Here is a 21418-nt window from a genome sequence, read left to right as displayed (position 1 = left end):
GAACCCTGGATCTCTACTAAACCACCCCCTGGACTGCCTCTGTTATGACTCCAAGACCCTACTCCACCTCAACACTGGACATCTCAACAAATGCTGCACCATCTCCGCGAAGGACACCCATGGACCTTTCACCTGCAGGAACTGCAACTTCAGCGCCAACCTCAACAAACCGAAGGTGCTCTCCGCACACAAATATACCAACAACCTCCACAACTCCATTAACTGCCTGATCCTGAACATACGCTCCCTCCACAAACACGCCACCAAACTCTGGGACCTAATTGACATCACCCGACTGGACATCGCCTTCCTCACTGAGACCTGGACCATCCTTACCACGGGTCCAGACAATGCCATCGCCAATCCCGATAGTTACAGAATCCTAAGCAGGAACCGGCCCTCCCGCCCACTTGAAGTACTCGCCATCGTACACAAGTCCTCACTACGTGTCAAGGCCATCCAAGAAGATCACTGCACCACAATGGAACACCTCCACTTCCTGGTCCACTCCATCCACAACTCCTCCATCCGCGGCACCCTGGTGTACAGGCCACCTGGCCCTGCCCAGCTTTCATAGACGGCATCGTAGACATCGCTACCCCCCCAGGCCCTGTCGTCAGTTGACTACCTCCTCCTCGGCGACCTGAACTTCCCCCTCGAGGACCGCACCGACCCTAACACCACCGCTCTACTTGACAACCTCGCCACCTTCGGCCTCAGAGAGCTGGTCTGCACACCCACACATATCGCAGGACACACACTGGACCCCATCTTCACCTCAAGAGACCGGACCACCATCAAGACCATCTCCACCCCAGGCTGGACCACATACACTTCACGATCACCTCAGCCAGCAGGAAATGGAACAAAATCACCAATGAGCAACTCACCCCATTGGTCGCCAAATTCCTCCCTCCCCCCTCTGACGATGCCAACACAGCAGCACGCAATGTCAACGTATGGATCACCGAATGCGCCGACACTCTAGCCCCTCTCCAGCTGACATCGGCCAAAAGCGTAACTAAGAAGGCCAGCTGGTTCACCACTGAACTCCAAGAATCAAAGTGTACCCGCAGACGTTTAGAAGAAAAATGGAGGAACAGCCGATCCAGCGAAGACCTCATCTCATTCAGAGCCATAACCGCCACCCTCCAATGAAAAATCAAGAACGCAAGGAAGGACGCACTCCAGGAGCACATAAACTCCTCCACACACAACTCGAAGGAATTATTCTCAATCATCCACGAGTTCACAGATCCCCCCTCCGAAGCCACCAGCATCCCCCGGTCACAGGACCTCTGTGACAAACTTGCCTCCTTTTTCCACCACAAGATCCAGGAAATCTACGACAGCTTCCTATCACTTGGCACGAGAACCTGCGACCAACCCCCTCCCTCCCAGAACCCGCACAGACCATCCACGACTGGTCCATGCTCACCACGGAGGAAACAGTCAACATCATGAACAGCACCCACTCCGGAGCCCTCTCTGACCTCTGCCCGCACCACATATACATCAAAGCCTGCGCATCCATTGCCCCCGAACTTCGTAACAAAATCAACTGCTTCATCAGCATGGGCACCTTCCCTGAGGACTGGAAACACATCGAAGTATGCCCTCTCTTGAAGAAACCTTCGGCCGACTCATCAGAACTAAAGAATTTCTGGCCCATCTCGCTGCTACCCTATCAAGCCAAAGTACTAGAGAAAGCAATCAACACACAACTATGGAATTTCATTGAGGCCAACAACTCCCTGAACAGCTCCCAGTCTGGCTCCCGCAGCAATCACAGCATGAAGACAGCACTCCTGGCACCCACTGACGGCATCCAATTACTCTTAGACCACGGCCACACCACAGCACTCATTCTCCTCGACCTATCAGCAGCTTTTGGCACGTCTCCCACAGCACTCTGCCCACCAGAATGCATGACATAGGAATCCGTGGAAAAGTCCTGGAATGGATCCACTCCTTCCTCTCGGGGAGGACGCAGAGGGTCAGACTTCTACCCTACACCTCCAGACCCACAGGAGTCAACTGCGGAGTCCCCAAGGATCCTCACTGAGTACCTCACTGTTCAAGGTATACATGGCCCCTCTTGCTGCTGTCATCAGAAGCCACGGTATGAACATCTTGTTATATGCCGATGACACAACTCATCATTTCTCTCACTGAACACCTGGACATGGCCAAAAGGAACTTTCATGCAGGAATGGAAGCCATCGCCACCTGGATGAGAGAAACCTGCCACTAGCTCAACTCCAACAAGACAGAGCTCATCATCTTCGGAAACGCCACCTTAGCTTGGGACGACTCCTGGTGTCCCACATCCCTCAGCACCCCCCCTGCACCGACCGAGCACACCCGCAACTTAGGAATCATCCTCGATTCTTCCCTATCCAGGACCCATCAGGTAAACTCTGTTGTGTCCTCCTGCTGTCCTGCTGGCACAAACTCCAGACGATCTTCAGATGGATCCCAGCAGACTGTCGCAGGTCAGTCACCCACACCTTAGTCACTAGCAAGCTTGACCACAGAAACACCCTCTACACAGGCACCTCAACTAGGTACATCAAAAAACTTTAACTCATCCAGAACGCCGCCACCAGACTCATTCTGGTCCTCCCTTGCAGAGAACACATCTCCCAACACCTGAGCACCCTCCACTGGCTACTGGTCGAGAAGCGAATCACCTTCAAGCTTCTCACTCACACGTACAAGGCCATACACAACGCAGGACCAGCCTACCTGAACCACCACATCTCCTTCCACACCCCGGCCAGATCCCTCTTCTCAGCCCAGATGGCCCAGGCCATCATCCCTCGCATCCACAAAACGACTGCCGGAGGACGATCTTTTACCTGCACTGCAGCAAGGAGCTGAAACAACCTCCCCCTGCACCTCTGACAAAGCCCGCCGCTCACTATCTTTAGGAAGACCCTCAAGACGTGGCTCTTCGGATTAGGCCTCTCTCCTCTCCCCCAGCGCCTTGAGACCCTCACAGGTGAGTAGCCACTCTTTACAAATACTGATTGATTGATTGATTGATTGATTGAAGGGGCAGATTTAAGGAAAGTGGTGCTGCACCCAGTACGGCGTCACTTTCCTTGCGCTCCTTAGCACCCCACTACTGCCACCTTGAGTGCACTGTATCTAAAATACGGAGTGCCATGGTGCAGGGTAGATAGCGATAGTGTCATTTCATTTTTTTTACTGCATTGATGTACTCTCCAGGAGTAGCACCAAACTTGTGGAGCTACACCTGCAGAGTACATAGGGCCCATTATAAATAATCGTATGCCCCCTTTTAACACCTGCTCTGAGCAGACGTTAAAAGAGACGAAAAAAATGGCGCAAGGAAAACTCTTAGATTTCCTTGTGCCATTTTTTCTGCCCCCCTAGTAGGGGAACGCCCCCCTTGCATACATTATGCCTGGAGCAGGCATAATGTGGTGCAAGGGTTTACAAAGTGACACAATGCATGCATTGCGCAACTTTGAAAATATGGTGCGGGGAAAAGGCCACTTTAGCGCCACCAGAGCATCTAAAAAATGATGCTAAGGCAGCACTAACGTGGGTCTAGGGGTTCTTAAATATGCCCCTTAGTTTGTGAGAAGAATCTGCAGAGTCTGAAAAACATGAAGAAAAACCTCAGGGAAATACAACGACAATGGTCAGGATGTCATATAGTCTGGACAGTATTCGTACCACGTAGCGTCGGCGTGGAGCAAGACAGCCATGGGAGATTGAGCATGTGAGGAGGAGAATAAATAAGGAAATGAAGGGTTTTTGTGGAGTGAGGGGCATTACACTTTTGGAGCACTCTGATCTTCGGCTGGTAGGTGTTGTATTCTATCAGGAGAATGGGGTCCACTTGTCCTTTATGGGCATGGAACTTTAATTGCAGCATATCAAGGACACTCTCTGCAGCATGTTTCATGGTTGTTAGTGGGCCTCTACTGGGGGCAGAAAAATCCTGTTCTTACTTTTTATGGGTGGCGGGGGCAGGTCAAGTTGGCATGGTTTACAGAGTTTGAGCCTTAGAAGCGGCAGCCCAGGTGGGAATGGAGAGGGTAAACTGGACTATGCCTGGACAAGCCACATTGTTAAATGTTCGTCAGGAAGTTATGTTAGTTACAGTTGCAGAGTTACTATCATCTGGAAATAAGTTTACAGGATTTCAATATTTAAAGCGGGGGAAGAGGGCAGGGTAGAGTGGGGTGGGTGGTGTCTTACACGTAAAACATATGTATGGTATGGTTGTTCGTTTTGTGAGGCAAAGGCCTAGGGTTTGATTGTTAGATGCATCTGTTTGCATTAAAGAAGCCTTTTTCACACAGCCCTGTGTCAGTTTCGGTTATGCTCCCTTTTTCCACAATGGGGTTTTGAGGGGGGGTAGGCGACCCCGGGTAGATCTCACAGGGATTATTGGGGCATTGGAGCAATCCATGACTGCTTGGGCTACTTTGGGCTCCCTGGACTACCTAAGTGGGCTCCGAGTATATATTAGGGCATTTTGTGCCACCTGCCACCATGTTAGTGAGGGGATGCAGTGGCTGGTCAACAGTCAGGGCTGCTAAGTTTTTTCCCCTCCCTCCTGTAGGAAAGTACCATCTTGCCTGGCATGTTACCTCCATATTTACTTGTGTGTCAGTTTGTTTTTGCCTGTCTCACTTGGATCCTGCTAGCCAGGACCTCAGTGCTCATAGTTTGTGGCCTAAATGTGTTCCCTGTGTGGTGCCTAACTGTGTCACTGAGACTCTGCTAACCAGAATCTCAGTGTTTATGCTCTCTCTGCTTTTAAAATTGTCACTGCAGGCTAGTTACCATTTTTAACAATTCAGATTGGCACACTGGAACACCCTTATAATTCCCTAGTTTATGGTACCTAGGTTCCCAGGGTATTGGGGTTCCAGGAGATCCCTATGGGCTGCAGCATTTATTTTGCCACCCATAGGGAGCTCAGACAATTCTTACAAAGGACTGCCACTGCAGCCTGAGTGAAATAACGTCCACATTATTTCACAGCTATTTTGCACTGCACTTAAGTAACTTATAAGTCACCTATATGTCTAACCCTCACTTGGTGAAGGTTAGGTGCAAAGTTACTAAGTGTGAGGGCACCCTGGCACTAGCCAAGGTGCCACCACATTGTTTAGGTCAAATTCCCCAGACTTTGTGAGTGCAGGGACACTATTACACGTGTGCACTACATATAGGTCAATACCTATATGTAGGTTTACAATGGTAACTCCGAATATGGCCATGTAACATGCCTAAGATCATGGAATTGTCCCCCCATGCGAAATCTGGTATTGGGATGCCAATCCCATGCATCCCCGGGGCTCCAGCATGGTCCCCGGGTACTGCCAAACTAGCTCTCTGGGGTTTTCACTGCAGCTACTGCTGCTGCCAACACACAGACAGGCTTCTGCCCTCCTGGGGTCTGGGCAGCCCAGTCCCAGGAAGGCAAAACAAAGGATTTCCTCTGAGAGAGGGTGTTACACACTCTCCCTTTGGAAATAGGTGTTAAGGGCTGGGGAGGAGTAGCCTCCCCCAGCCTCTGGAAATGCCTTGAAGAGCACAGATGGTGCCCTCCTTTCATAAGCCAGTCTACACTGGTTCAGGGATCCCCCAGCCCCTGCTCTGGCGTTAAACTGGACAAAGGAAAGGGAAGTGACCACTCCCCTGTCCATCACCACCCTAGAGGTGGTGACCAGAGCTCCTCCAGTGTGTCCCAGACCTCTGCCATCTTGAATACAGAGGTGAGAGGGCACAGTGGAGGCCTCTGAGTGGCCAGTGCCAGCAGGTGATGTCAGAGACCCCTCCTGATAGGTGCCTACCTGGTTAGGTGGCCAATCCTCCTCTGAGGGCTATTTAGGGTCTCTCCTGTGGGTTTCTTTTCAGATAACGAATGCAAGAGCTCACCAGAGTTCCTCTGCGTCTCCCTCTTCGACTTCTGCCAAGGATCGACCGCTGACTCCTCCAGGATGCCTGCAAAACTGCAACAAAGTAGCAAGACGACTACCAGCAACATTGTAGCGCCTAATCCTGCCGGCTTTCTCAACTGTTTCCTGGTGGTGCATGCTCTGAGGGCTGTCTGCCTTCACCCTACATTGGAAGCCAAGAAGAAATCTCCCGTGGGTTGACGGAATCTTCCCCCTGCTAACGCAGGCACCAAACTTCTGCATCACCGGTTCTCTGGGTCCCCTCTTTTCTTGACGAGCATGGTCCCTGGAACAGAGGAGCTGGATCCAAGTGACCCCGACAGTCCAGTGGTCCTTCTGTCCAAATTTGGTGAAGGTAAGTCCACACCAGACAGTAATCCTGTGTACTGCGTGAACTGCAGCTGCTAGGGCTTCTGTGCACTTTTGCAAGGAATCCTTCGTGCACAGCATAGCCCAGGTCCCCAGCACTCCGTCCTGCATTGCCCAACTCGCTGAGTTGACCACCAGCTTCGTGGGACCCTCCTTTGTAGTGTTGAGACGACCGCCATACTCAGATTTCTTAAACGCCTGTTCAAGTGCTTCTGTGGGTGCTGCCTGCTTCTGCGTGGGCTCTCTGTACTGCTGAGTGCCCCCTCTGTCTCCTCCTCCAAGGGGCGACCTCCTAGTCCTTCCTGGGCCCGGGCAGCACCCATTTTCTTTAACCACGACCTTTGCAGCTAGCAAGGCTTGTTTGCAGTCTTTCTGCGTGGAAACAACTCTGCATCCTCCAGCACGCTGTGGGACATCTTCTGTGCAAAGGAGAAGTTCCTGGAATCTTCCATTGTTGCAGAATCTTCGGCTTCTTCCACCTGGGGGCAGCCCTTTTGCACCTTCATCCGGGGTTTAGTGGGCTCCTGCCCCCCTGGACACTTGCGTGACTCTTGGAGTTGGTCCCCTTCCTTTACAGGTCATCAGGTTCAGGAATCCGTCTTCAGTGCTTTGCAGTCATGTGCTGTCTTTGTAGAATCTCCTATCACGAATTAGTGTGTTCCTGGGGAAGTAGGGTAACTTTACTCCTACTTTTCAGGGTCTTGGGGTGGGGTATCTTGGACACCCTTAGTGTTTTCTTACACTCCTAGCGACCCTCTACACACTATACTAGGCCTGGGGTCCATTTGTGGTTCGCATTCCACTTTTAGAGTATATGGTTTGTGTTGCCCCTAGGCCTATTGCATCCTATTGTATTCTACATTGTTTGCACTACTTTTCTAACTGTTTACTTACCTGATTATGGTTTGTGTGTATATTTTGTGCATTTTACTTACCTCCTAAGGGAGTACATACTCTGAGATATTTCTGACACATTGTCACTAAAATAAAGTACCTTTATTTTTAGTAACTCTGAGTATTGTGATTCTTATGATATAGTGCTACATGGTATAAGTGGTATAGTAGGAGCTTTGCATGTCTCCTAGTTCAGCATGAGCCGCTCTGCTATAGCTACCTCTATCAGCCTAAGCTGCTAGAACACTACTAATCTACTAAGAAAGGGATAACTGGACCTGGCACCAGGTGTACGTACCATCAGGTACGCACTATAAGCCAGGCCAGCCTCCTACACCTCTCATCCCTAGAGCTAGTTTTGCTTGGGAGTGTAATATTTTAGAGCAATCATTGGGGATGACTTTTTCTTTACAGGTGTGCTGGTTAGGGTTATTTGTTAGTTAGGTGTCACTTGGAAGAAGGTGCACTAGCGAGGGCGGGTCAAGTTGGTATGGTTTGCAAAGTTTTAGGCTTGGAAGCAGCAGCCCAGGTGGGAAAGGGTAGGGTAGATTGCACTAAGCCTTGATGAGCCAGGTTGCCAAACGGTCAGCAGGAAGTTATGTTAGTTAGAGTTGCCGAGTTACTATCACCTGGAAAGGAGTTTTAACACAGTAATCACTCAAATAGAAAAAGAAAAGTACAGGACTGCAATACTTAAAGCTGGGGGGAGGATAGCGTAGGGGTGGGGGTTGTTATGGGTAAATCATATCTATAGTGAGGTTGTTAGTTTTGTGACGCAAAGGTCTAGGGTTTGATTGTTAGGTGCACCTATTTTCAATAAAGCTGCCTTTTTTACACAGCCCTGTGTCAGTCTTGGTTATGCTCCCCTTTTCCACCAAAGAATAATTGTTGTGACTCTTTTAGGGGACAGATAGAGCAACCTAAAATGGAATAACCTATATCAGTGGTTTCCAACCTGTGGTCCGGGGACCCCTGGGGGTCCGCGAAGCCTTCTCAGGGGGTCCGTGAGAGCCTAGAAAATGAAAAAATATTAACATATATTGACAAATTAGGTCCCCAGCTTCCAGCAATGACTCAGGCGGGGGTCCCCGGATTCCAATGATGATTCAGTGGGGGTCCCTGGGTTCCATTAATGTTAAAGTGGGGGTCCACAGAAATCAAAAGGTTGGGAACCACTGACCTATATCACAGATAATCAGCTTTCAGCCTTTTTCTCTGCTCCGTTTTACCTCCTCAGATTCCATCCTATGGCAGCATTCCAAACATCCCTGCATGAAAATGACCTGATTATATCTAGAAATTATTTCTCTCCTGTCTTCCTATTTCAATAATACCCTCCTTGCACTCATACTCTGCATGTATTAGTGCCTCTGAGCTTACCATATTCTTGCACATGCCTGTTGCCTTATTGTCTGCTAAATGTCCGTAAAATAACCATATCTCTAATTACAAAGCATTCATTTTCCCTTGGAGTAACTGTTCCAGCAACACCAAAACCTCTCTAAAGTTTAGGGGCATATTTACAAGAAAGTAGCGCATCGCCCCTCCCCACCTAATGACGCCATGGTTGCGATGTATTTACAATACGGTGCACCATGGCCAAGATTTTTGATGCTACTGTGGCGCTTTGGTGCACCAGCGTCAAACATTTTGATGGTAGTACTGCAAAGAACAGGTAGGCCCACTGATTAAAATGGGTGTGTCATTTTAATGCCTGCTCTGAGCAAGCGTGAAAAATGTCGGAAAAAATGGCGAAGAGAAATGTAAATATCACTGCGACATTTTTTTGGGCCTCCCTGCATCAGAACGCCACGCTCTCATACATTACGCCTGTCACAGGCATAATTTGGCGCAAGAGGTTGCAAAGTGAGGCAATGCAAGCATTGTGACACTTTGTAAATACGGCACTGAGGAAAAGCCACCTTAGCATTAAAAAACAATTACACAATTACACTATGGTGATGCACGGTGGCGCTAAGGGCTTGAAAGTATGCCCCTTAGTCTTTCAGCAGTATGATTCATTTGAAATCACGAAACCTCATTCAAAACTACTTTTCCTGGGATGATAGGAAGCCCTGTCAAAATGCATATCAAAATTCATTAAAATCCGTCAAAACACATCTTTGTATTACATTTCTTTGACAAAATCTGCCATTAAATATTGATTGGTGCGATTAATTAAACAATTTACTGGGGGCTAAATCTCCTTTATAAATCTTTTTTAACATTTGTGCTCAACAGACCATGGAGTGTTACCATATAAGCCCTTCCAGACAAACTTCAAAAATGTTCTCTCAGGTGAGTCCTGGCTTGGAAACTTCTCTAGGGGTGGAGGATCAGCCTCATATGAGCTGGCATCGTGGAGGCCTGTCCCTGACCACCCCTTTTTTCACTGGAAAAGACTCCTCACACTGCAGGGCACACCCAGCTTGGCACTACCACACCTTACACACCTTACCTTTAACCACAACAACTAATTGGGATTGGGAGTCATGAACTCCCGGTCATATTTTATTTTTCAGAAAGCAAAATTGAGTCAACAAAACTTTTATGCAGTAATCCCCATATTAGTTACACAGTATGTACGTTTTCCAAGATGTCTAGCCTTCACAAAGTCTGCTAATACATCAAGATTCCTGCCACTGACTAAATCAATTCCTGCACATCCAAAATATCAAATATCAATGACTGCAGATGAGATCATGACTGTTTAGTACATCACACGTTCACCAACCCTCTGGTTTAACGCCCAAGGGGTAGTATCTCCATATGGGATTGTATTTCTCCATTCCTTCCTCCAAAACACTGCCAGCTGCATGTAAACCATGTAGAAGGGGCCCTAGTGCCCACCAGGTTCCCTATCTCGGGCACCCTCTCTACCCACAGACTCTTGAGCTCTATCCCCCCCCCCCCGGGCCTGTGCTAGCTCCCAGGTCTTTGTGCATGCGTGGGTGGTTGGCCCTAGGGACCAGATGCCAGAGACCGCTCGCAACCCTCACATCACTTGTTGTCATTCTCCCTTCCAGGCAGCACCCCCTGGTGGGTTGAATTACCTTGTCGCCCTGCTGAGGTAATGAGAAAGGCATTGAATTGTCCCCCCAGTCATGATCTCACTCCGCAAACCATAACAACATAAATTACAACAAAGATACTTTCAAGTTGAAAGCTTCCATGTTTTAAAGATAACATTTTAGAACTTAGCACATCATCTTAAGAAACTCCGAGAAGCATAAAAAAGATCAACTAGATTCCATCTGAACAGAATATAACACAGAGCAGTAAAATGCCATGGGGGAGGTGGGTGAGTGCTCATTTTTTGAAGTCTTCTGTCCCCGTTATGCGAGCGCACTGCACAAAATGGCAACCCGTCGGTGAGCGGCATTGAAAAAGACCCACTCACCGACCACCCTCCCCTTTTATAAGAGGAGAGTAACCCAATGTGTCACTGCTAGGCGCGACCCGAAAGCACGCAAGTGCTCCCGGGCTGTGTGGCCTGTACTCCCAACCAGGATGCTGGGCTGCAGGTCCAGGGGCGCAATGCCCCTCCCTCCCCCACCGCCCGATATCGCAGCCTGGTGCGCCAACCATATTTGGGGCCCTCTCGATGGGTGAGGGCCCTTTCCATATGGGCTGGCATCGCCGAGGCCTGTCCCTTACCACCCCTTTTTTCACCGGACAAGACCCCTCCCCCCTCATACTCCAGGGCACACCCAGCATGGCACTACCATACCTTATACACCTTACCTTTAACCACAACAACTCATTGGAATCGGGAGTCATAAACTCCTGGCCGTATTTTATCTTTCATAAAACAAAATTGAGTCAACAAAACTTTTACGGAGTAACTCCCATATTATTTAAACAGTGTGTACATTTTCCAAGATGTCTAGCCTTTACAAAGTCTGTTAATGCATCCAAATTCCAGCCACTGACTAAATCAGTTCCTGTGCATGCAAAATATCAAATATCAATGACTGCGGATGAGATCATGACTTTTTAGTCCATCACACGTTCCCCAACCCTCTGACTTTAAGGCCCCAGGGGTAGTATCCCCATATGGGATTGGATTGCCCCATCCCCTTCTCCAAACCACTGCCAGCTGCATGTAAACCATGTGGAAGGGGGCCTCCTGCCCACCAAGTTACCTACCTCGGGTACCCCCTCCACCCACAGACTCTCGAGCTCCACCCCCCCAGGGGCCTGTGGTGGCTCCCAAGTCTCTGCGCATGCCCTAGGGACCACATGCCAGCGACAGCTCATAACATCCCGTGCCCCTTGTCATTCTCCCTTCCAGCCAGCACCCCCTGGAGGGTTGAATTACCTTGTTGCCCTGCTGAGGTAATGTAAAAGGCATCCAATCGTCCCCCCAGTCATGATCTTACCTGCCACAGGCCAGCATAGTAGACCGACTATCTGGCCCCCCACCTGCAGTCTTCCATTACTGTGGATGATGGAAAGGCCATGCCACAATATCTGCAAGCAACATTTCATTCCCCACATCAGTAAGGTGCACCCCATCCTGGAGAAAGAAACAGTCCCCTTGTATGAGTCTGTGGTGTATGGCAGCTCGCCTTGGTGATCTGAACAACCTGGCGATTTTATTAATGATTCTCCGAACCGAGTCATTGAGCGCTCTCACTGAGAAGCCGCCCCTCCACTGCAGATGGGGGATGATGTTTGACCATGCTAGCACAGCCTGCTGGAATTTTTTGGCCAGCCAGCCAAATTCCGAAATAACTAGTTCAAATAGCTGTCATTGCCCCATAGGGACCAAGCCATTCCCCCAAGATGCATTATGATGAAATCTGGCTGAAGGGAACCACGCAGAATCATCGAGTCCAACACCAATCTCAGCTTTGCAAGGCACAATCCTCCTTTCCCAAAAAAGGACAGACGGAATCCAGCTTGGCTGCGCATGATGCAGCGCCACTCTTCACATACAACTCCGCAGCACGGCGAACATATGAATGGCCAATGACCCATACCCCCGCGACCCTTGCTGCTCCTGCGTGAACTGAGAACCTCAAAAGAAGAAGACAAGACAGAAGGGCGGTTTAAACAACCAATATTTAAAGCATGTGCAACCTCACATACCTCTTGTAGCAGTCTGAGGACCACCTGCCAATTCTTCGAACCGCCGCACCTGACAAACCCATTGCCACTGCTGCAGTTGCTGCCCTGATCCTAAATGAGTGAGTCCCAAATTCAGATGCATCAAAGCCTGCTGTGTCCAGAAAGCTTTTGAGAACCTGAGTTAACTGGTACCTAGTCAGTGGTGAACCGTCAGCATTCACCAATACAGTACCCCGTGGCCCAGTAGGGCGCAAAGCTGAGAAACCCTCTAAATTAAAAACCAGGCAGCACCCATTGCCCTGAACCCTACGCAGTACTACATGGTCACAATTCCCTTCCTGGCCCATTTTTGAATGAGGGATATTGATCACCAGGGACCCAGACCCCTCCAGCTAGTTAAAGTACCCCATCTGTAATCCCACTGTTATATCTTTTGTGTTGCTGGCCACCAATTCGCCTACTCTAAAGGCCCCATAGAAGGCCAATGTAAATTCTGCCCTAAAAAGGGCACTCTCACATGGGGATGTACATATCTGATCAAATACCCCCAGGATGGCACCAATGGGTCGCCTAGAATCAGACTTGATCCCTTGCAAATGCTGCCATCCCTTGATGGCCCTCCTTACCAGCAAAGATTTTGTGCCATCCTGAACCCCTTGCAACTGGGCAAAAAAGGAAATAATGGCTGTATGGCGTCTAACACATGCAACCAACCTCCCGTTCTCCATTAGGACTTCCAAAAAAGCCAAAACTGATTAAGGGTCTGCCCACGAGGGTCTCCCCCAATATCCCAGGAAATTAACATATGACGCAACAGCCCTCTCATAGGGCTTTTTTGTCTTTGGAGCTAAGCTGGCTGCCACAAAGCCTGATAGTCTTGGGCACCGATCCACCAAAGCTGCTCCAGGAAGGGAGTCGAACATTCCTCCACTTGTGGATGGTTGGACCTAAACACCTGCATCTTAAAACGGGAGAGGGCATCAACAGCATTGTTTAATATCCCGGGCACATGTTTTGCTCTAAAATTCACGTTCAATTGGAGACACAGTAAAACAATCATTTTCAAGACTCTCAAAATCATTTTACACCTGGCAGCCTGTTGATTTATGCACTCAGCTATGGACATATTGTCAGCCCAGAAATGTACCGACTGACTGCAGAATCTATCCTGCCAGATTGATAACGACACCAGAATAGGGAATAACTCCAAGAAACCAATGTTATTCACCAGTCCAGATTCAACCCAGTCCTCAGGCCACCTCTGTGCACACCAAGCCGAGCCAAATATGTCTCCAAAATCCTCACTGCCTGCCGCATCTGTAAAAAGGCCAAGCTCCTCACTGGACCTGGGTGGGCTTGGCCATACAACCATCCCATTGAAGTCGCGTAGGAAATCCTCCCAAATTCTCATGTCTTGCTTAACCTCACTGGAGAGCCTAATGTGATGGTGCTTAACCTTCAAGCCCAACATGGCTTGTGCAATGGACCGGGCGAAGGGGCGACTCATAGGAATAATACGCAGGGCAAAATTGAGCTGTCCTACCAAGCACTGCAATTGATGGAAAGTAACTTTCTTTGGACGCAGACAGGCTTGGAGCACTTGGGAGAAGGCAAGAACTTTGTCTCTCGGCAGCCTGGACACCCCCTCAACAGAATTCAATTCAATTCACAAAAATTCCATTGTGGTGCAATTCCATGAGCACCGACAATCCTGTTCTGACAAGCGGCTAGCTGGGCTCCTGATCATTGAGGCTCTCTTCCATGATGACCTAGTAAATTGAGAAGACCCTCACCCAATTGTTAAGCGACTCTTCTACCTTCTTCTTGTGAGGCCAGTGTCCACATTCCCTTGCGTGTGCACACTCCTTACAACGTGTGACCTTATCCCTTTCCGATCTTTCAACCAATAGATCAAAGATGTCAATGTACACGCCTTTCCAAATGTTTTCATTAACCTCCATTGGTGCATGCAACCCCAGACACCCATGCTCAGAGCGGTTGTCACCAAGATCCAATAGATGGGACAAGTGACGTGTACCTGAATCCGCCACTGTCTGAACAGACGAAGATGCCACTGAAGTGCTTGCCACTGCTGACACTTTTGCTGGTTGCTGTGCAGCAATTGCCTGCATCGGAGTGGCCATGCTGGCCAATGCTGGTAAATTGGCCTCTTTGACATGATCACTGTTTGCTCCCTCTAACGCCCCCCGTGGAGACACTTGAGCGCCTTCTGAGGAGTTAAGGTGGGAAAACAAGCGATGTGCCTTCTCCATCACATCTGACCCTCCTGCCCCAGCCAATGGACCACTGACCAAAGATGCAGACAGCATTCCAACCTCTGATATCCACAGTGAAATGGAGGCCAAATGCAAAACCACCTCCTGTGGCATTACCTCCCTGCTATTAGCTGCAACTGAGGACACTACTGGCAAGCCACTCGCAGTTGGCACTGCCACACTCCTGTGTGCTGTCTGAATGGGGACCTGGCTAGCTCCTGCTACATCTGGTGCAAAAGCACTGGCGAGGGGATCTGCTAACACAGGTGCCGCTTGCTGATCTTGTGGGTTCACGGGTGCTGCCACGCTATCTGCGTTCACACCAACCTGTACTGGGACTGACTGATCCGGCTCTGCCAATTAAAGCCTGGCCCCTCTGCTTTTCTTTTGCCCCCAACCCTCTTTGGGGTGGGGGTAAATGCTTCCTTAGGGGGCACACCTGCTCGTCTCTGCCTTACCGCCTGCTTATTGGAGGCAGTAGGCTGAGTCCTCAATGAAGCTATGGCCTGGTCCATAGCATCCGTTCGAAGCATTAAAGCTGCAAGCAACTCCTCAGTGCATTACTGCTTTCCCCCCCTATTTGCACTGTCTTCCATAACATAAGACCACTGTCATGCACTACGCCACAACACCAAAACACTTACCACTAGGTTTCACTACAATTAAAAAACCACACAGAGAACACACGTAATCGACCCTATGAATAAAACTCACTGATTGAATACAATGTAGGTCACCACTGGGCACCTCAACAAGAAAAAACACTGCACACAAAAAAAACACTGCACAAGAAAAACACTGCACAAGACAAAATCCTGCACTCACAAAACCCCCTATCTGCTCTACTCTGGTGTGACCTCACCTGCAGCACCAGGTCCCCCACCAGAGCTGCTTCCAAGATGTACTCGGGTCAGGTGATCTAGGCTCTGACCCGTACGGCTCCCAGTGAGGCGCACACTGGCCTGCTTGTGATGACTGCGGAGAATGCGAGCGGAGCCTCACGGCTGATCCACAGTGATCATCTAAAGCTTCCTCGGAAAACTGCAGAAAGAGGAGGAAAGGAGGAGAAAAATAAATAAATAAAAAAACTGTATAAAATCCGTTGTTTTTTTAAATCTTCTGTCCCTGAAATGCAAGCGCACTGCAAAAAATGGCATCCGGTCGGCGAGCGGTGTTGAAAAAGATTTGCTCGCTGGCCGCTCTCCCCTTTTATTGAAGGAGTAGCCCAGTGTTTCACTGCTACGCGCAACCTTCTGGGCCACTCGGCCTGTACCGCCAATCAGGATGCAGGGTGGCGTGTTCGGGGGCGCAATATGCCCCCCACCCCTGCCGCCCATATCGCAGCCCGGCACGCCAACCATATTTGGGGCCCTCGCAATCGGTAAGGGCCCTTTGCAGTCACTCACATCACTAGCTCTGCGTGCATTGGGCCTGGTATATACACCTCTACGGTGCTGCACTGATGTTACAGCACTCAGGGAAAATCCCCAGTGAGCTGGGGGAGGGTGGACTGCATTAAAAGACTGGGCAGGTGTGTGATCTCGCATTTATATAGCATCACTGCATTTTATAAAGCCACACACATAGTTTGCTGCTGCAGAGAAAATGCCCCTGGACACTGTACTAGGCCCTCATCTTCAAGCGGAACCTTTTCAGGACTGAAGTTCACAGCAACATAATAAGACACTACAAGATTTTCAGAGTTCATTTATGTTGCGCTGTCCATAGACAGAAATCAACAAGAACATTGAATTTGTCTTTCAAATACAAGAACAGAAATCACATAAGATTGTATTTCTGTTTTCCTTTTCGTTGTCTAAAACTGTTCATACTTTAGGATAAGTAGACGTTCACAAGGGCATGTTTCTATTTTAGCACAGCAGAAGGGCACAGACTCTTCAAGGCGCTGCCTGTTATCTGTTGATTAATATGTCGCGACAGTTCTGTGTTCATCAGGGTGCCCGCTCTTCACGTGCTGCGTCAGTGTAACCTCTTAAACATCACTGCTTTGTTAAAAGGCAAACAACGTCAAGCTTCACAAACACTCCTTGTCTCCAGACGTCTCTCCTACTCAATTAGAAGTATTTAGTTTACAAACAAAATGTTTACTTAACAGTCTAACCCGACCCATAAAGAGGCACTTAACCTTTTACTCCAGGAGCAAAGCAGTTAGTAAGGAAGGGTCACCAACAGATGAGATAAGATGATGTTTCCAGCAACAGGTCATCTGTGAAGGGATTTCAGAAGCGCCTCAGTTCAAGGTTTCAACGCGCTCAGGACTCTGAACCCGCGATTCTTAAGTAACGACGTTCTGGCGTTAATAGGAATCTGTAAGGAAATGACAGAAGAAATGGGGATCTTTGCCTACCTTTGTTTCACAAAGACTGTACTGGTGTGCATTTGCACGCAAATATTACACTTTCAAGAAGGATGCTGGTGGTCCAGACGTCATAAGTGAGCCCAGTGTTCAGTTTCGAGTCTCGGGGCAATTCAGTTCTGCGCACACTTATAGTGCCTTTGACAAACCTGCAGCACTTGCAACCCATATTACTCTTGAATGAAGGCGTGAAGCGGTCGTATGTGGTGCAGACAATGCAGAAAAGTGCTTATAAAAACTAATTGGACCTCCCCACATAGATTTGGGTCATCCCTCGCTCATAATCGGATGACCTTCTTGTCAATCTCAGTTGCCTGTTCTTTAATGGATGGCTTTTTTCCCTCTTCTTACGTTTGTCCAACCTGTGAGCATTTCTTCTTTTCCCTTGTTTTTTATTGGATAATTTGACAACTCTGACGACTTTGGAACTGGGGAACCATGTTCGAGTCTCAATACTGGCTCAATATCCTGTGATTCTGGACAAATCACTTAATCAAATGTCCTCATGCCTAAAAAATAAATGTGATCTTGTGTAATATAACTGGGTGTATGGGACTCTTATTACAAGCATTTACAAAAGAAATGTTTATGTTTTTGAACACCATGCAACATGTATTAAAAAATGTTTCTTTTAGATCAAAACAGGACCTCACAAATGAGAAAATGGAGGGGGTCACAAAGATTATTTGCAATAATATTAGTGAGCTACTCTTCTATTATAATATTGGAAACACACATTACTAGCTCTGATTGTTAGATGTAAACACATTTAGAATCTGGACTAAGGCGCCTGTGCACTGTCAGTGACCTGGCCAAAGAGGACATGAAAGAGTTGGAATTGGATCAGAATTTCAAAGCTATTCTTAACACGGCCCCCCAAAATAGGTTTTGCACAGGGCCCCAAAATCCTTCAGATGTCCCTGATCTCCCACCCAGCCTGTTCCTCTTTGTGCTCCCAGTTCCTTCCTGTGCCTCTCTCTCCCCACTAGTGAGTGGAGAAAGACCTATAGCAACCTCACTTCTCACCATAGATGAGGCCTAAATGTTCCTGACTCCTCTACACCGTGCCAGGTATCAGAGGGTGGTGTTGGTGATACTGTGGATGCTCTCTTTTCCAAGTCTTTTCTCCCTTCACCACAGGTCACCCACAGCCCTTCTCCAACCACAGTGAGATTCCACAGTCAAGGTGGTAAAGTATAGTAAACATAAAAAAATACGATGGGCCTAATTCATAGTTTGCTTTCATTAGGTGTGATGTACACTTGCACTCATGCCTTTTTCCTGCATTCCAGAAGTAAGGCAGGACTACTCCTAACTTAATATTGAAATGCACGAGCAAGTCCGAAGTTCAGCTAGAGCACATCACAGGAAAAAACACGTTTTGAATTGGAACCACAATATACAGACATATCCCTTTGTCTGAGGGTATACTTTTATTCGACCACCAATGAATAATTTAAAAACTCAGCTATATTTTACGCCTACTGGAGAGCACATGCACTGTCTGTTACAAGACATATTGTGGGTCTACCAAGCACATACACGTTTGGAGTCTGGCCATTTCTTACCATTGTTTGGCTTTCCTGTCACTCACATTTGCTTATTTCTTATTCCATGGTGTGTCATGTCCATCTTCTGTCTTTCCTGCTCCTGGAGCTTTGTCGGATTATTTGTGCCCTTACACTGCTCACTTTTAGAAGCCTACATTTTCTTATGTCTTAAACACTCCATGAGAGTGCATGTGTTTTCCATCTGGTTCCCTAGTGTACTTCTCATTCCCCTTCTCAGCTCCTCTCTGTCACCAGTGTGCTTCTCCACTCCCTGCACCAGGCTGCTCTCCTGCCTGTTACTTCTCCTCCCCACCCCGCTCTCTGCGTTGCCTCTCCTACCTGCACCTTTCTTCTCTCTTACCTGTTGCATCTCCTACCCACCCTTTTACGTAACTGCACCCCGGTTGCTTGATCACCCATATGCTTCACCTGTGCTTGCTTCATGGTGCTCTCTCACTCGTTGCTTCTCCTCCCTTTACCACTAGGACTATTTTAGGACCTTGGATGGTGTGAGTTTTTATTTCTCACTCTGTGCCTTCAGGTCTGCTCTACAAGTTAATTTCTGGCCATGTGTTGCAAAGTATTCCAACATTTTACATTACTCTTTGGGCAGTGATCTTTCATTCATGTCTGTAAATCATCCTCAACCTAATTTAAAAGAAGCATTTGCAAAACCAATAGGTTTGACATTGTCTGCTAGCCGTGTGAGTTGTCAATATGTGTATTGTTATGGCTTTTGCAGAACATAATTTTAGAGGACTCTGCCAGTAGCACGTCAATCTAAAAAAAAAAAAATAACAGACTGAAAACAAAAATATTTTTTGGCCTCAAAAAGCACACAGTGCCACAGTAGTCCCTGACACTAAGGGACTACATTGTGTGTGGATGTGAGCCTTGTGAAAGGGCAGAACGTTGTCACTCACAGTGAAGTGAGCCAATAGATTAAATGACTTGACACAGTCCCCTATTATGTAGGCTTTAGTGGGTGGAAGAAAAGTGTGAATAGCACAATAACAGCCCAAGGGAAACTCTGAAACAATGTTTGCAATGTTTTCAGCTGGCCATTAAGACTATTTGGAAGGTATTTCTACCTGTGGTACAGTTTGCTTATAAGGAAAATGTGCACTGCACAACATCAATATGTCCACTCTGTATTAATGTGTTAAAAAGTAAGAATGATACTGCGGTGGCCCAAAAGCTACTTAGGGGCCCATCACTGGTGGTGACAGATACCAAGGCTACTAGATTGTGCTTCAATCTCATACTTCTTTCTTCACCATTTTGCATATGTGGTCTCTTTATCTCACTCATGTGGGTTTTTTCTTTTCCATCTTCTTTCACTTTTTCTGATATCTCTCTCCTACTCTGTGGCAAAGTATATGAAAAATAAGTTCTGATCCCAAAAATGTGCAAGTGCCACTGTCTGCAAATAGCGGCACAAAGTAAGTACTATTTCCATTGGTTTGTCTGCAAGTTTTGTAACCAAGTGAGTTGCCAAATCTTTTAATTTTGTAACTCTGCATGTGAGAACAGAATGAAAAATAAGCAAGTACTGCCAAGGGCTGAATAATGGCACTAATCCTCTGGAGTTTTCCACTGCATTCAGAGGTGCAACTACCATTAGTGCTGTGTACAAGGTCCCAGAGATGTGAGCAGGTCACTACTCCTAAATTAATTAGAGTGGGACTAATAAGCATATCTAAGCATATCACTTGCAGTGACGTTGTAGGAAGTTACATCACCAGAACTGACACTACACACCTATAAAATATCTCATGCAAAAGGGACTGGCTTACTTTCCAGCCAAAGTTGAGATACTGCACGTTACATCACTAGTGACACTACACTCCTATAAAATCTCTGAAGTAAAAGGGACTGGCTTTCTTTTCAGCTAAAGCTGAGATACTGTACGTATAAGATTGAATGAGCAAATTCATTCATTTATAAAACAAACATGCACATATATTATCTTGTTTTAGACTTTAAGTGAGTCTACATTTAAAGTACAACCCAGACATTTCTAAACATGTAACAATTTGCTTAGTATGAAATACTGGACATCTGTATAAACTTTATGTACCAATAAAATTGATGAATATAGAAATTGATTAAGAAGCTATGCAGAGTTAGCATTGTCATGCATATTTGGATCTATTGAAGTTGGTACCAGGATTGATGTAGGTGACATTAAAGCCAATTATGTGGTGCAGAAGGTTTGTGATCTGAACTGGTCTCCTGAAAGCATATGTACTTTACAAATACAGGTTAGGCTGTCACACACAAAGGTGAAAATAAAATTGTTGAAGTCAGGTTCACTTTTTACAAAGTCAGGTACATGACGTCTCTATATATAAATGTATAACTGAGCTAAGAAGCAGCTGAAAGTGACAACATTTTAAACAGGTGTGTGGAATTTGGTAACTACATTTTAAACTGGCTTTAAAGTTCAAAATGTTCATTGCTTTTCACTGATGTTGCTCAGCATCGTCAAAAAGCATTGGCTGGGGGGCGTGGCTTGGTGCCGATTCAAGATGGCTGCACCTCTGTGAGCACTGACGCGGTCGCGGGAGAACTTCATTGGACTGCAGGAAAAATACCAATAACTTTTCTGCTACCTGCAGGTCAATTATCTTCTACATGACAAGCCTTTCTCTATATTTATTTAATGGAGTCGATACTCTGAGGAGAATATTGTGGCCAATATTTTGTATTCAAGCAGCTCTTCATTTTCTTCATAAGCAAGGCCGTTTTCGCGTTAATATCCTTCATGTTTTCAACTAAACTGTTTTTACTATCTGTTCCAGCATTTCTGGCACCATGGTTTTCATACTTTAACACATAGATTTTGCGATTTTTGATTCAGTCTGAATCTCTTGCAATATCTTATATATGTGAAAATATTCTTTTCTCAGTATTCCCAAAGAATAACTT

The sequence above is a fragment of the Pleurodeles waltl genome, chromosome 2_1 (assembly GCF_031143425.1).
Source record: "Pleurodeles waltl isolate 20211129_DDA chromosome 2_1, aPleWal1.hap1.20221129, whole genome shotgun sequence".
Lineage (NCBI taxonomy): Eukaryota > Metazoa > Chordata > Amphibia > Caudata > Salamandridae > Pleurodeles > Pleurodeles waltl.
Note: the sequence above shows the minus strand (reverse complement) of the source record.